The sequence below is a fragment of the Hypanus sabinus genome, chromosome 1 (genome assembly GCF_030144855.1).
Source record: "Hypanus sabinus isolate sHypSab1 chromosome 1, sHypSab1.hap1, whole genome shotgun sequence".
Classification (NCBI taxonomy): domain Eukaryota; kingdom Metazoa; phylum Chordata; class Chondrichthyes; order Myliobatiformes; family Dasyatidae; genus Hypanus; species Hypanus sabinus.
This window is the reverse complement of record NC_082706.1, coordinates 173,020,990-173,036,285: the sequence shown is the minus strand read 5'-3', so window position 1 is coordinate 173,036,285 and position 15,296 is coordinate 173,020,990. Positions and strand designations below refer to the sequence as shown.

The 15,296-nt window shown below is 41.5% G+C and overlaps 1 protein-coding gene across 7 annotated transcripts in view; it reads left to right on the top strand.

The window, feature by feature from the left end:
* The window catches only part of tox (thymocyte selection-associated high mobility group box), a 247,890-nt gene that overhangs the window by 145,864 nt on the left and 86,730 nt on the right, over positions 1-15,296 (top strand). The window lies entirely within an intron of this gene.

Genomic DNA, 15,296 nt, shown 5'->3' with positions numbered 1-15,296 from the left:
GGTAACAAATTCCGAAATACAAGGGGAAACAGGGAATGACCAGACATTGTCAAAAGTCCATGAAATCACCGTGCAAGGATAGCCTGTTCATGGTAACCCTATGTTTCCAGAGTTCTCAGTGAGACGAGACCAATTATCAATATAACAAAGAACACTGATGTGTGGATCTCATGTTATGATTCCCTCTAAAATGCACTTCAGAGTGTTAGAATATCTGCATGAAGGGCAGCTGGGTACAGTCAAGATGAAGAGTCTCACCCGGAGCTGTTGGCCAAAAATAGGTAAACAGATTGAAGACTTGGCCAAAAGCTGTTTGAGATGCCAAAAATTTCAAAACGCTCCCTCACAGGCACTGTTACACCCGTGTTAGTGGCCATTGTCACCATGGCAAAGAGTACATATTGACTCTGCTGGGCCATTCATGGACTCCAGGTTTCTGTTTGCTGTGGATGTTCATTAAAGTGGCTGGATTTCATACCAATTATGTCCTTAAGACCATTAGACATAGGAGCAGAATTAGGCCAACTGACCCATCGAGTCTGCTCCACATTCAATCATGGCTGATCCTTTTTTTTTCTCCTCCTCAACCCCAGTTCCTGGCCTTTTCCCTGTAACCTTTGATGCTATGTTCAACCACCTCAGCAAAGTCTGCCTCCACTCTGAGGACTATCTTCGCCAGAAATGACTTACCTGAACAAATTGTGAGTGACAACAGATCTCAATACATGTCAGGCGATTTCCAACTGGTCTTGAAGGAAAGTGGCATCAGATATTTCAAGCCAACAACAAATGGCTTTGTCAATGACACTACATTAATTGGCTTAATCTCAAACAATAACAAGGTGGCCTACAGAAAAGAAGTCATCTCTCTGACACAGTGGTGTCAAGGAAACAACCTCTCACTCAATATCGCAAAAACAAAGTAGCTGGTTGTGTATTACAGGAGGAATGGAGATGGCTAACCCCTATTGACGTCAATGGATCTGGGGTTGAGAGGGTAAACAACTTTAAGTTCCTTGGCATCCACATCACTGAGGACCTCACATGGTCTGTATGCACCAGCTGTGTGGTGAGAAAGGCACAACAGCACCCCTTTCACCTCAGACGGTTGAGTATGGGCCCCCAGAAGTTTGGTATGGGCCCCCAAATCCTAAGATCCTAAGATTAGGGCTGTGGGTGGTATCACAGTCATGGGTATACAGGCAGTAAAGGAGCGAACTTTGTACACACCTCTGAGGGGCTCCTGTATTGAGAGTCAGAGGGGTGGAGGTGAGGGAGCCCTCTCTTACCACCTGCTGATGATCTGACAGGAAGTCTAGGATCCAGCTACACAAGGCAGGGTCATGGCCAAGGTCTCTGAGTTTCTTGTCAAGCCTGGATGGAACTATGATATTGAATGCTGAACTGTAGTCCAAGAACAGCATTCTGACATAAGCATCCTTCATCTTCAGATGTGTAAGGACGATATGTAGAGCAATGGCTATTCCATCATCTGTTGATCAGTTGTATCGGTAGGTAAATTGTACGGGGTCCAGTGCGGGTGGTGGCAAGCTGCAGATGTAGTCCTTGACTAGCCTCTCAAAGCATTTGCTTATTATTGAGGTGAGAGCGACAGGATGCCAGTCGTTCAGGCATGTACCTTGGTCTTATTTGGTAAAAGACTATTTGAAAAATTGGAAAATTTGCTAGGTGAATTGGAGCAGATCCAACTCACCACTCAGGCAGGAGCTTCAAAACCATCCTCTCTGGGCAATAGTCATTTAGACAGGTTACCATTTCCTTCTTGGGCACCAATATGATTGAAGCCTGCTTGAAGCAGCTGGGTACCTCACATTCCCGGAGCGAGAGGGTGAAGATAGCTGTGAATACGCCAGCCACTTGGTTGGCATAAGTCTTCAGTACTTGGCCAGGTATTCCATCCAAATTGGAATCCAAGGATGCTCTCCTTGGATTCACTCTTTTGAAGGCAGCTCACACATCATCTTCAGATACTGAGATCAAAGGACCATTAGAAGACATGGGGGTGCGTGATGGTTCCTCCCTGGTATAGTGATCAAAGCAAGTATAGAAGGTATTGATCTAATCTGGAAGCAAAGCTCTTTTCTCCCCATGTCACAAGATTTGTCTTTGTTGGAGGTTAGGGCACTCAAACCCTGCCATAGCTGTTGAGTCCAGTCTAGTCCTGAATCTCCACTTTGCCTGAGAGATGGCTTTCCAGAGATCATACCTGCACCATTTGTAGCATTCTTGAAGTCCAGATTTGAATGACTCTGATCTGGCTCTCAGCAGATTCCAAATTTCATTGTTCATCCAGGGCTCTGATTGGGAAAAAACCTTGATTTGCTCAACTAGAGCACACAAAGAGTCAAATTCCATAGTTACTTAATTTCCTTGGTTTGACTGTAAATTAACAATAATTTTCCTGACATTGGGAAAGTGTTCTCCTAAACATTTAAGATGTTTCTTGTGCAGCTTTGCAATATGGCATACACCAAAGACAATCACCCTCTTAGGAGCTAGCCAATGCTGCACTGTGATGCCCTGTCTCATTATGTGAAAGTTGTACAACACCATTCTCCTGCAAGTGGAGGTAGCAAACACAGCATTCTAAACAATCATTTCACATGCAAAGGCCTTGCGTTAGAAGGTCCCTTGGAAGTAAGCACATAAAGAAGTAAGAAGCTGTTCTCGTTCTCCTAAAAGCCATTTCTTGCATTCCTATCCTCCTGCAGTTTCTGTAACTAGTACAATGCCAGCTCCATATACTGCTATTTATGTTTGATTGCCTGGTCTTGATTGTGAACTTGAGGAAGGGGAAGTCAGGAGAACGCACACCAGTCTTTATTGAGAGGTTCTCGCTTTAGAGACAGTAAGAGGGTTACACTGTGAAGAAAATTAAGTCAGGGGAGTTGATTTTGAAAATGAATAGTAGAAAGGAGAGGTAGTTTTGGTGGTGATCAAGACAGGAATCAGCTTGGGTTCTGAACAAAGAAGATGTTGTCAGGGTAGATTATTATGGAGTGCGACTTGAGGATATAATCAAGCATGGGCTCAGGGAGGTGATCTGCACATTGCAGGAGTAGCCTGAGCAGCAAGGCAGGAAGACCAGTGGGAGGAAGTTAGGGAATTGATCAGATGGATTTTGAAAGACTGAGGGGCAATGTCTGTAAATGTCAGAAACTAGAAGGCATGGAGGTGATCAGTGACCCTCAACTTTAAGGCATCCTTTTGGCTGAAGGTAAGTGTACAGATGTGGAGCAGTTAAGGTCAAGTCTTTCAAATGACACCAAAACAGGTCTCTGTCCCCCATATAAGGCCTGCTACACCGTGTTGTGAGCCATACCATTTGTAGGTGTTTGTAGTTACATTTCATGCAAGAAACCTCAAGATGAGTATTGCATACTGAATGAAAATTAAATAAAAAATTTCAGTTGGTAGAAATCTGAAATTGAGACAGAACACGCAGCAGGTCAGACAGCATCTGTGGAAAGAGGAAACAAGATAATGTTTCAGGATAAAGATCCTTTATCAGAACAACTAATGAAGTATTGCACACTATTTGACATCACTGCACATATCTCTTAATTCCACGCCTGAATGTAAGTCTCATTTCGGATGTGCCTTTTAATGTGCCTTGAATCCACTACCTAATTAATTATGTTTAGCATTCTTGTATTTCTAAAGAAATCCAGCATGTCACATACAATATCATTACACTATTCAACAGAATTCCTCCCTTAACTAACAATTTTCACACATCACTTAACAGCTTTCTTTCTCAGAAGTGACATTGCTTTACATAGGGATATGAAGGTAAAGGCAGTAGATGAACTGAAGATGCAGATCAACCATGAAATAATTGGTGGAATGAGCTCAAGGGTTGAATGGACTGCTCTTGTTACTCTCATGCCAGATTCCTGATAAACTCTGGTTCTTTGATTCATCAACAAAGATAGAAAGAAGCTCATGTTGCATTGCTTATGTGAATAACAACCACAGATGTAATGTTTATTGCTGAAACTGATCACTGCTCAGGCAGAAAGAAAATTGAAATTGAGACCAAATGATCACCAATCTTGTAGGAACAGGCGGAGAGATTCCTTGAGAGGTCTGAAATTAAGTCATAGTAATGACTATCTGTGAAGTAGACAGGACAATTATTTATGAAGGGTGATTGAACAAATCATAGAGAAAGATGGAGTTTCATGGGGAGAAAGCTGAAAATGATTTGTAAGAAAAAGCAAATGAATCATGTGGGCAATTATGTAATTAGAAAAATAAAAATTAGTTTCTGTATTCTTGGCATGGAGTCCCAACTGATGTGTTTTAATTGCCAGGAAAAGAAATCAAATGATAGAATACCTCTCAGCGGAGGAGAAGGACAACTAGAAGTTGGAATAGGCCAGGGCATATAAGAGTGTGTGAATTGTCATGGATGTATCTAGGAATGAATTGAACCAAGGGGCACAAAGGGTTGCGTGATGGTCTAGAAGTTAGAATCCTTTTCAGTGGGTCAATATACCTTTATGCCACACAAATGAATTGTATCTGAAACCTGGAATCTAAATATGGCTGGGTCTTTGTAAGCAGGCCTTGCAGTTTCTTCAGGGCATGTGACTCACAAAATGCAGACAGACTACCTGTACTGCAGTATTTGGACAACTGCTCCCCACCCCAGTTTACAGATGCTGCTTGACCTACTGGTTTCTCCAACAGATTGTTTGAAGTTTTAGTGTCTCTTTGATGAGATTTAATTTGTGTATTAAACATAACAGGCAAATAGTGAAGCAGATCTCAGAGAAGCTGCACTAAATGGAGACGGAAACAGGCTGTTCTAGATTTTATATTGTGAAATGATAAAGGTTTAATTAACAATCATACACTTCAAAGACCTTTAGTGAAGTATGATCAGAACCTGATTCAACTTCATATGAATATTGAAATCAATTTAGTTCAACCCAAACATGTATTCTTAAATCTAAATGTAGAAAAATATGGAGGTGTAGTGTGGGTGACAATGACAGTTCATTGAGAAACTACATTTACAAGCAGTAGACCAACATTTAAACAATTGATACAGATTTTGCATAATATGCATCATTTTAAGGCACAAAACGAAAAAACAAAAATGATCTCTAGCTAACAACCAAAGTTTAAGGTAGTACTTTAAAGGAAAAGCTTATAATGATGCTAAAAAGAGGACTAAATGGGATAATTGGGAACATTTTAGAATTTAGCAAATGAGTACCGTGCCATTGATTTTTAAAAAAAGGAAATTAAATTCCAAAACTAATCCAACAGGAAACATAGATGCCATCTGTGAAAACAGATACACTCATGCAAAAAGAGAAAAAAAAAGTACTGCAATCTATGTGAGTCCCTTACAGACTGATCAAGAAAAACAATATTGGAGAATAAGGATATGGCAGAGAAATTGTTTTCAGAACAGAAGATGCAAAATGCCTCCCAGACATAATGCAGACCAACAGGTCTAAAGAGAATAAGAAGCTGTAAAAAATTAACATTAGTACAAACTTAAATGGAGAAATTAATGCGATTGAAAACTGATAAATCCCTGGGACCTGATGACCTGCATTACAAGGTTTTGAAAGAGACATCTCTGGAGATGCTGGATGAACCTGATCACACTTCCAACATTTCATAGACTCTAAACTGTTCCCATGGGTGGGTTGATAGCAAATGTAACCCATGACTTCAGAAAGGACGGAGAATGTGATGTAAGCATGTTTGTTGATAATGCCAAGCTGGATGACATTTTGAATTGTGAGGAGGATGCATGGTGTTTCAAGGGCAAGTGAACAATGATGACATAACAGGTATAATGGAATATAAAATGGAAAAGCAGGGTCTATTAAATGATAAGAGATTGAGAAGTGTGGTGTTCAGAGGAGCCTGGATGTTCTTGTTCATGTATTGTTGAAAGTTAATGTACAGGGAGAGGAAGCTGGGAAGTATGAAGTATTGATCTTCTGGCAGTAGGATTCTTGTGAAGAATGTTGTTTGGTATTCAAAGCAACACCACCCTCCTCATTCCACAAGTGCCACCAGCCCATACTTGTCACCATCCTCTTCCTCACTGATTGTCCTGAATTTGTTAAGGAGATCTAGGAATGTTTTCTGCAGTAATATTGTGATGGCTGTACAAGAGAAGGGTACACTCGAATTCATCTCAAGAAATGAAGCTGGGCAAATGGCTGATGTGGCATGAAGGGGCACTTTTGGATCAGTGACCATAATTCTATTAGTTTTAAAGGAAGTTATGTAAAAAGATAGAACTTGTCCACAAACAAAGAAGAATTGATGACACTAGGCAAGAACTTGAAAATATTGATTGGAAGAGGCTACTAGCAAGTAAAGGGACGTCTGACAAGTAGGAAGCTTTTTAAAATGAGATAAGATGGCCTCAGGACTAACACGTTCATTTTAGAGTGAAGGACAAGGCTGGCAAGACTAAGGAACCCTGGCTGATGAAGAATATTGAGGCTCTTGTCAGGAGAAAGAGGGTATGTTGGGTATAGGTAGCTGGATCAAGTGAGTCACCTGAGGAGAATAAGGGATGCAGATATATACTTAAGAAGGTAATTAGGAGGGCATAAAGGGAATGTGAGATGCCTTTGGCAAATCTTAAATGAGAATCCATAATATATTCTCAATATATTAAGCACAAAACTAAGGTAACTAGGGAGAGAGTAGTTTTTAAGGATTTTTAAGGATTGATGCTATGTATGGAGCCACAAAGATTGAGTGAAATTTAAATGAATATTTTTCATTTACCGTGGAGAAGAACATAGAAGCTGGTGAGTTTGGGGGAGCATATCAACATTATGAAAAAGGAGGTGTTAGCAACCTTAATGCACATAAGAGTGAATAAATCCCTGGGGTATGACCAGATATATAATGGGACATTGTGGGAGCCAAAAGAGGAGATCACTAGGATCCTAAAAGTGATTTTTGTAACTTTGTTAGCCATGGGTGAGGTGAGCTTCTGAAAGACTGGAGGATGGATAATGTGTCTTTATTTAGGAAAGTCCATCTCCCATCCCTCCATCCTCATCACATTCTACGGGGGTTGTATTGAGAGCATCCTGAGCAGCTACATCACTGCCTGGTTCGGAAATTGCACCATCTCGGACCGCAAGACCCTGCAGCGGATAGTGAGGTCAGCTGAGAAGATCATTGGGGTCTCTCTTCCCGCCATCACGGACATTTACACTACACGCTGCATCCACAAAGCAAACAGCATTATGAAGGACCCCACGCACCCCTCATACAAACTCTTCTCCCTCCTGCCATCTGGGAAAAGGCACCAAAGCATTCAGGCTCTCACAACCAGACTATATAACAGTTTCTTCCCCCAAGCTCTCAGACTCTTCAATACCCAGAGCCTGGACTGACATCTTACTGCCTTATTGTCCTGTTTATTATTTATTGCAATGCCTGCACTGCTTTGTGCACTTTATGCAGTCCTGGGTAGGTCTGTAGTCTAGTGTAATTGTTTTTTTCTCTCTGTGTTGATTTTTACATAGTTCAGTCTAGTTTTTTGTACTGTGTCATGTAACACCATGGTCCTGAAAAATGTAGTCTCATTTTTACTATGTACTGTACCAGCAGTTATGGTTGAAATGACAATAAAAGTGACTTGTCCTGACTTGACTTGACTTGAAAGTGTGGGAAGGCAACCCAGAAACCATAGTACAGTACAGTAAATGAAAAGGCCCTAGTGAATGAAAAGGCCCTTTCACTCCCCATGTCCACACTGCCCATGATACCAATTTAATTATTCCCATCGGTGTACACATGGTCTGTATCCCTTAATTCTCTGCATGTTCACGTATCTGTCTAAGTGTCTCTTAAGCAACATTATCGTATTGGTTTCTGTCACCTTCCCCATCACCTACCATTCACTGTGTAAAAAAATTCACAGAACTCCTTTAAAATTTCCCCTTTGATCTTAAACATATACCCTCTAGTGTTTGCATTTGTCAACTCAGGAAAAAGTTTCTGAGTATCACTCCTATCCATACCTCTCATAATTTTTCATACTGCTATCAGATATCCCTTTACCAGAAGAACATAAGACCATAAGACATAAGAGCAGAATTAGGCCATTTGGCTCATCGAGCCTGCTCCACCCTTCAATCATGGCTCATCCTTTCTTCCCTCCTCAGCCCCACTCCCTGGCCTTCTCCCCATAACCTTTGATGCAGTGGCCATTCAAGAACCTATTAATCTCCATCTAAAATATAGCCAACAACCTGGCCTCCACAGCTGCCTGTGGTACCAAATTCTACAAATTCACTACCATTTTGCTAAAGAAATTTCTCTGCATCTCTGTTGTGAATGGATGTCCCTCTATCCTGAGGCTGTGCTCTCTGGTCCTAGACTTCTCCCACCATGGGAAACATCCTTTCCAGATCTATATCTTTCAACATTTGACAGGTTTCAATGAGGTCCCTCCCCCCTCATCCTTTTTTATTTCTCGTGAGTACAGGCCCAGAGCTATAAAACATTCCTCATATGATAACCCTTTCATTCCCAGAATCATCCTCGTGAGTCTCCTCTGAACCCTCTCCAATGCCAGCACATCTTTTCTTAGATAAGGAGCCCAAAATTGTTCACAGTACTCAAGGGGAGGCCTCACCAGTGTCTTATAAAGTATCAGCATCACATCCCTGCTCTTGTATTCTAGACCTCTTGAAATAAATGCTGACATGGCATTTGCCTTCCTCAGCAATGACCCAACCTACAAATTAACCTTTAGGGTGTTCCGCAAAAGGACTTACAAGTCCCTTTGTATCTCAGATGCTTGGATTTTCTCCCTGCTTTGAAAACAGTCCATACAATAGTCTGACAAGTGAAGTCAGAGCCAAAGTAGAAGCAAAAGAGAGGGCATACAAGGAAGCCAAAACTAGTGGGAAGATAGAGAATTGAAAAGCTTTTAAAAACTTGCAGAAGGAAACTAAGGAGGTCATTAGGAAGGAAAAGATGAAGTATGAAAGGAAGCTGGTGACTAATATCAAAGAAGATACAAAAAGCATTTTTTAAGTAGGTAAAGGGTAAAAGAGAATTAAGGGTAGATATAGGACCAATAGGAAATGTGGCTGGAGATTTTGTAATGAGAGATACAGAGACGGCAGAGGAACTGAATACATATTTTGCATCAGTCTTCACAGTGGATGACATCTGTAGTATACCAGACATTCAAGAGTGTCAGAAAAGTGAAGTATGTGCAGGGAAAATTACGACTGAGAAGTTGCTCAGGAAGCGTAATGGTCTGAGGGCGGATAAATCTTCTGGACCTGATGAATGCACCCTCGGATTCTGAAGAAAGTAGCTGGAGAGATTGCGGAGGCATTAACAATGATCTTTCAAGAATTGATAGGTTCTGGCATTGAACCAGATGACTGGGAAATTGCTAATGTTACTCCACTATTTAAGAAGGGTGGGAGGCAGCAGAAAGTAAACTATAGACCTATTAGCCTGACATCAGTGGTTGGGAAGTTATGGTAATCGATTGTTAGGGATGAGATTACGGTGTACCTGGACGTACATGACAAGATCGGCCAAAGCCAGCATGGTTTCCTGAAAGGAAAATCCTGCCTGACTAACCTACTGCAATTTTTTGAGGAAATTACAAGCAGGGTAGAAAAAGGAAATGCAATTGATGTAGTGTACTTGGATTTTCAGAAGGCCTTTGACAAGGTGCCACACATGAGGCTGCTGAGCAAGATAAGAGCCCATGGAATTACACAGGAATTACTAACATGGATGGAGCATTATCTGATTGGCAGAAAACAGAGAGTGGGAATAAGGGGATCCTATTTTGGCTGGCTGCCAGTTACCAGTGGAGTTCCACAGGGGTTGGTTTAGGGACCGCTGCTTTTTATGATGTATGTTAATGATTTGGACTATGAGATTAATGGATTTGTGGCTAAGTTTGCCGATGATACAACGATAGGTGGAGGAGTGAGTAGTGTTGAGGAAACAGAGAGCCTGCAAAGAGACATAGATAGTTTTGGAGATTGGGCAAAGAAGTGGCAAATGAAATACAATGTTGGAAAGTGTATGGTCACGCACTTTGATGGAAGAAATAAATGGGCAGACTATTATTTAGATGTGGAGAGAATTCAAAATGCAGAGATGCAAAGCTACTTGGGAGTCCTTGTGCAGGATACCCTAAAGGTTAACCTCCAGGTTAAGTCGGTTGTGATAAAGGAGAATGCAATGTTGACATTTATTTCTAGAGATTTAGTATATAAGAGCCGGGATGTGATGTTGAGGCTCTATAAGGCACTTGTGAGACCACACTTGGAGTATTGTGTGCAGTTTTGAGCTCCTTATTTTAGAAAGGATACACTGATATTGGAGAGGGTTCAAAGAAGATTCATGGGAATGATTTCAGGAATAAAAGAGTTACTGCATGAGGAACGTCTGGCAGCTCTTGGGCTGTAATCCCTGGAGTTCAGGAGAATGACAGGGGATCTCTTAGAAGCATTCCGAATATTAAAAGGTCTAAACAGATTAAATATGGCAACGTTATTTCCCATGGTAGGGGAGACTAGGACAAGAGGGCACGACTTTAGGATTGAAGGTTATCCATTTAGAATAGAGATGCAGAAAAATTACTTTAGTCAGAGGGTGGCAAATCTAGGGAATTTGTTGCCATGAGCGGCTAGGGAGGCTAAGTATTTAAGGCAGAGATAGATAGGTTCTTGATTACCCAGGGCATCAAAGTATATGGGCAGAAAGCAGGGGAGTGCGGATGACTGGAAGAATTGGATCAGCCCATGACTAAATGGCAGAGCAGACTCAATTGGCCAAATGGCCTACTTCTGCTCCTATATCTTATGGTATTATTTCTTCTACAAAAGTGAATGACCATGCATATTCCAACATTATCTTTCATTTGCCACTCTCTTGCCCATTCTCCTAATCCATCTAAATCCTTTTGCAGCCTACCTGTTTCCTCAACACTACCAATCTTCATATCATCTGCAAACTTGGCAACAAAGCCATCTATTGCATCATCAAAACCATTGATATACTGCATAAAAAGAAGCTATCCCAACACCGACCCCTGCGGTACACCACTTGTCACTGGCAGCCAACCAGAAAAGGATCCTTTTATTCCCACCAACGCTGCCTCCTACCAATCAGCCAATTCTCTAACTATGTTAGTAACTTTCCTGTAATACCATGGGCTCTTAACTTGGTAAGCAGCTTCATGTGTCACCTTATCAAAGGCCTTCTGGAAATCCAAATATACAACATCCACTGCATCCCCTTTATCTATCCAACTTGTAATCTCATCAATCAATTCCAATAGGTTCGTCAGACAAGATTTTCCTATAAGAAAGCCATGCTGACTTTCTCCTATCTTGTTCTGTGTCACCAATTACTCCGTAGCCTCATCATTAACAATTGACTCCAACATCTTTGGAACCACTGAGGTCAGGCTAACTGGACTATCGTTTCCTTTCTGCTGCCTTTCTCCTTTCTTAAAGAGTGGTGTGACACTTGCAATTTTCCAGTCCTCTGGAACCATGCTGGAATCCAATCTCTACCGCTGCTTCTTTCAGAACCCTAAGGTGCAGTTCATCTGGTCTGGGTGGCTTATGTACTCTTCGGTCTTTCAGATTTTGTCACCTTCTCTCTGTTCTTTAAAAAAAATCTCGGAGACATTCACTGTCTTGAGATCCATTACCAACTTGATTTCCCTAATCTACTGTACATGCATGTTAAAATCTCCTATGACTATCATAACATTGCCCTTTTGACATGCCTTTTCTATTTCGAGTTGTAATCTGTAGTTAACATCTCAGCTACTGTTTGGAGGCTGGTGTACAACTGCCATTAGGGTCCTTCTACCCTTGTAGTTTCTTAATACAACCCACAAGGATTCAACATCTCCCAATCCAATTTCACATCTTTCTAATGATTTATGCAACAAAGTTCAACAATATCTTCCACCTTATTTCTTATATTCCATGCATTGAACATAGATAATAGAAATTTACAGCACATTACAGGCCCTTCAGCCCACAATATTGTGCCAACCATGTCACCTACTCTAGAGACTGCCTAGAAATTCCCCAACGCATAGTCCTCTATGTTTTTAAGCTCCATGTACCTATCTAAGAGGCTCTTAAAAAAAAACCCTGTTGTATCCACTTCCATCAATGCCACCTGCAGTGCATTCCATGCCCCCATCACTCTCTGTGTGAAAAACTTACCCCTGACATTCCCTCAGTACCTATTTCCAAACATCTTAATACTATGCCCCCTCCTGTTAACCATTTCAGCCCTGGAAAAAAGCCTCTGGCTATCCACATGATCAGTGTTCCTCATCATTTCATTCACCTCTATTAGGTCACCTCTCATCTTCTGTCGCTCCAAGGAGAAAAGGCCAAGTACACTCAACCTATTCTCATAAGGTACACCTCCCATCCAGGCAACATCCTTGTAAATCTCTTTTGCACCCTCTCTATAGTGTCCACATTCTTCCCGTAGTGAGGTGACCAGAACTGAACACAGTACTCCAAGTGGGGCCTGACCAAGCTCTTATATAGCCGTAACATTACCTCATGGCTCTTGAACTCAATCCCACGGTTGATGAATGCCGACACACCATACGCCTTCTTAACAACACTGTCAAGCTGTGCAGCAGCTTTGAGTGTCCTATTGACACGGACCCCAAGCTCTCTCAGATCCTCCAAACTGCCAAGAATCTTACCGTTTATATTATATTCTGTCTTTAAATTGAGATATAACACTTTGAGTTCTATATTTGCTACCCTTTTGATTCTGCAATCCTAATGCACTGATACCCTGCTGGCTGTCTAACTGCACGCTATCTTTGTTTTTTTACCATCTGTTCTATCCTAAGCCCCTTCACTCCAGTTCCCATATACCTGCCAAATTAGTATAAACCCTCCCTATCAGCTCTAATGAACCTGCCTGTGAGAATATCGGTCCCCTTCGGGTTCAGATGAAACCCATCCCTTTCGTACAGGTCATACCCTCCCCCCGCCTCTCAACCGGGAGTGATTCCAATGATCCAAGAACCCCTAGCTTCCAGTGTTTCAGATGAAACAATCCAAGTTATCCACCCTCTCTTGATATCTAATACTCTCCAATCCAGGTAATATGCTGCTGAGCCTCTTGAGCACCCAGTCACAGGGCTCAGTGTCCTTTCCATAGTGAGGCCACCAGAAGCACAAGCCAAAGAACCTCACATTAGCAATGGTTAGGTTTCTGCAAAGAACTCTGGGGGATGGGATTGACTGCAACTGGACTCAGAATTTCGAAGTACTGTATTATCAAAGTATGTATACAGTATACAACCCTGAGATTCATCTTCCCGTAGGCAGCCATGAAACAAAGAAACACCACGGAACCTGTTCAAAGAATACATCAAGTGCCCGTCACGTGGAAAGGGGGACAAATTTTGTCAAAAGCAAAAAAGCAACTGAATAACACACAGAATATTAAACTTAAAACTGCAGAGTCCTTAAAACTGTTGAGCTTTGGTTTAGTTCATTTCAGCAATTGAGTGCTGTGTCGTTTGTTGACTGCAGGCCGCAGAGCTTGTCAATGTTGAAATGCCCCGTCAAAATAGCATTTTAAAAAAAGAGTAACCAAAAATCAGAATAACATTTAACATGAACCACAGAGTCTTATAAAAATGGGACCAGTCCACCAGTGGCATTGATCAAAACCTGCCCAAGACCCGAGATTCCTGCACCTCGCTTGAGCACCAGTGAACGAGTGGGAGAGAGAGTCAAATACAGGCAGAGGGGGCTGAACGCCCACTCGCCTTCTGCTCTCGCCAATCAAAAGAGTTAACTTGGGATAAGCAGTATGGCTTTGTTCATGGGAAAACATGTATCATAAATTTAATAGGTTTTTGAGAAAATGGCAAAGAGGATTGCTGGAGGCAAGTGGTGGATGTTCTCTGTCTGGGCAATGACTACAACATTTAAAAGACATTTGGTCTTCTATGTGGATAGGAAAGGTTTAGACAGGTATGATCCAAACACAGGCAAATGGGATTAGCGTGGCATCTTGGTCAGCATAAACAAGTTAGACTGACGGAAGGTCTCAGCCAGAAATATTGACTCTTTATTCCTCTCCATAGATGCTGCCTGATTTGCTGAGGTCTTTCAGCGTTTTGTGTGTATATGTTGCTCTGGATTTCCAGCATCTTCTGAATCTCTTGTGTCCATGTTAACTGGCAAATGCACAGAATAGCAGTGGACTTATCCAAGACAAGTGGTGGATTACAAAATATATATTCAAATCTAACATGAAAAGTATGTACTTTTAGTGCAATATAAATATGCTTTTCATAAGTAATTATAACCAGAATGAAGGAAAATGCTTAAGTTTCAGAACTTGGAAAAATAGAGAAAGTTAGACCAAGAGAAACACTCTTTAGATCTTATCTGTAATCATAGCAAAAGCTCCCTGCCTGACTTGCTTTTCTTGTGTGAATATAAGTGGGAAGTGTTATGAATACGCAGAGCCTCCACATACAATGCAGAGCATTCCTTGAGGATATTTACTTTAAACGGGGACAAAGTGAATCTTGGGCTTCTCACCAATTTTTGGCGTGTTCAGTACCGAGACATCTATGGCAACCTTTGAAGAAAATATTTTGTACATTCACCCTGAACAGCAAGACTCTGAGGCACAACATAAAAACAAGCCTTTCTTTGGAGTGGTAATCTGCTTGCTAACTCTGTGTCTTTTTGCAGTTAATTTTGATATGTTATGTTCACTCGGATCATGCATAAACCACCTTACCTTCAGGAAATATAACCCATTTACCCGGCTTTTATCATAAGTTAAAGTTGAGTTTATTTTCTCATGCACAAGTGCAACAAAACACTTGGAGCAGCATCACAGGCACATAGCACTTTACATCGGTACCTACCCCTTACATCCACATATCACTGACACCAAGCACAAGAAAGGCAATTGTAGTGCTGTTCACAAACACAAGAAAAACTGCAGATGCTGGAAATCCAAGGCAACACACTCAGAATGTTGGAGGAACTCAGTAAGCCAGGCAGCATTCTATGGGAAAGAGTAAACAGTCGACATTTTGGGCTGAGACCCTTCATCAGGTCTAGGCGAAGGTTCTAGGCCTGAAGCGTCCACTGTTTATTCTTTTCCTTAGAATGTTGTCTAGCCTGCTGAGTTCCTCTCGCATTCAGTGTGTGTCGTCCTGCTGTTCATAGACTCACACACTCGACCAAAGTGATAGTGCTGCC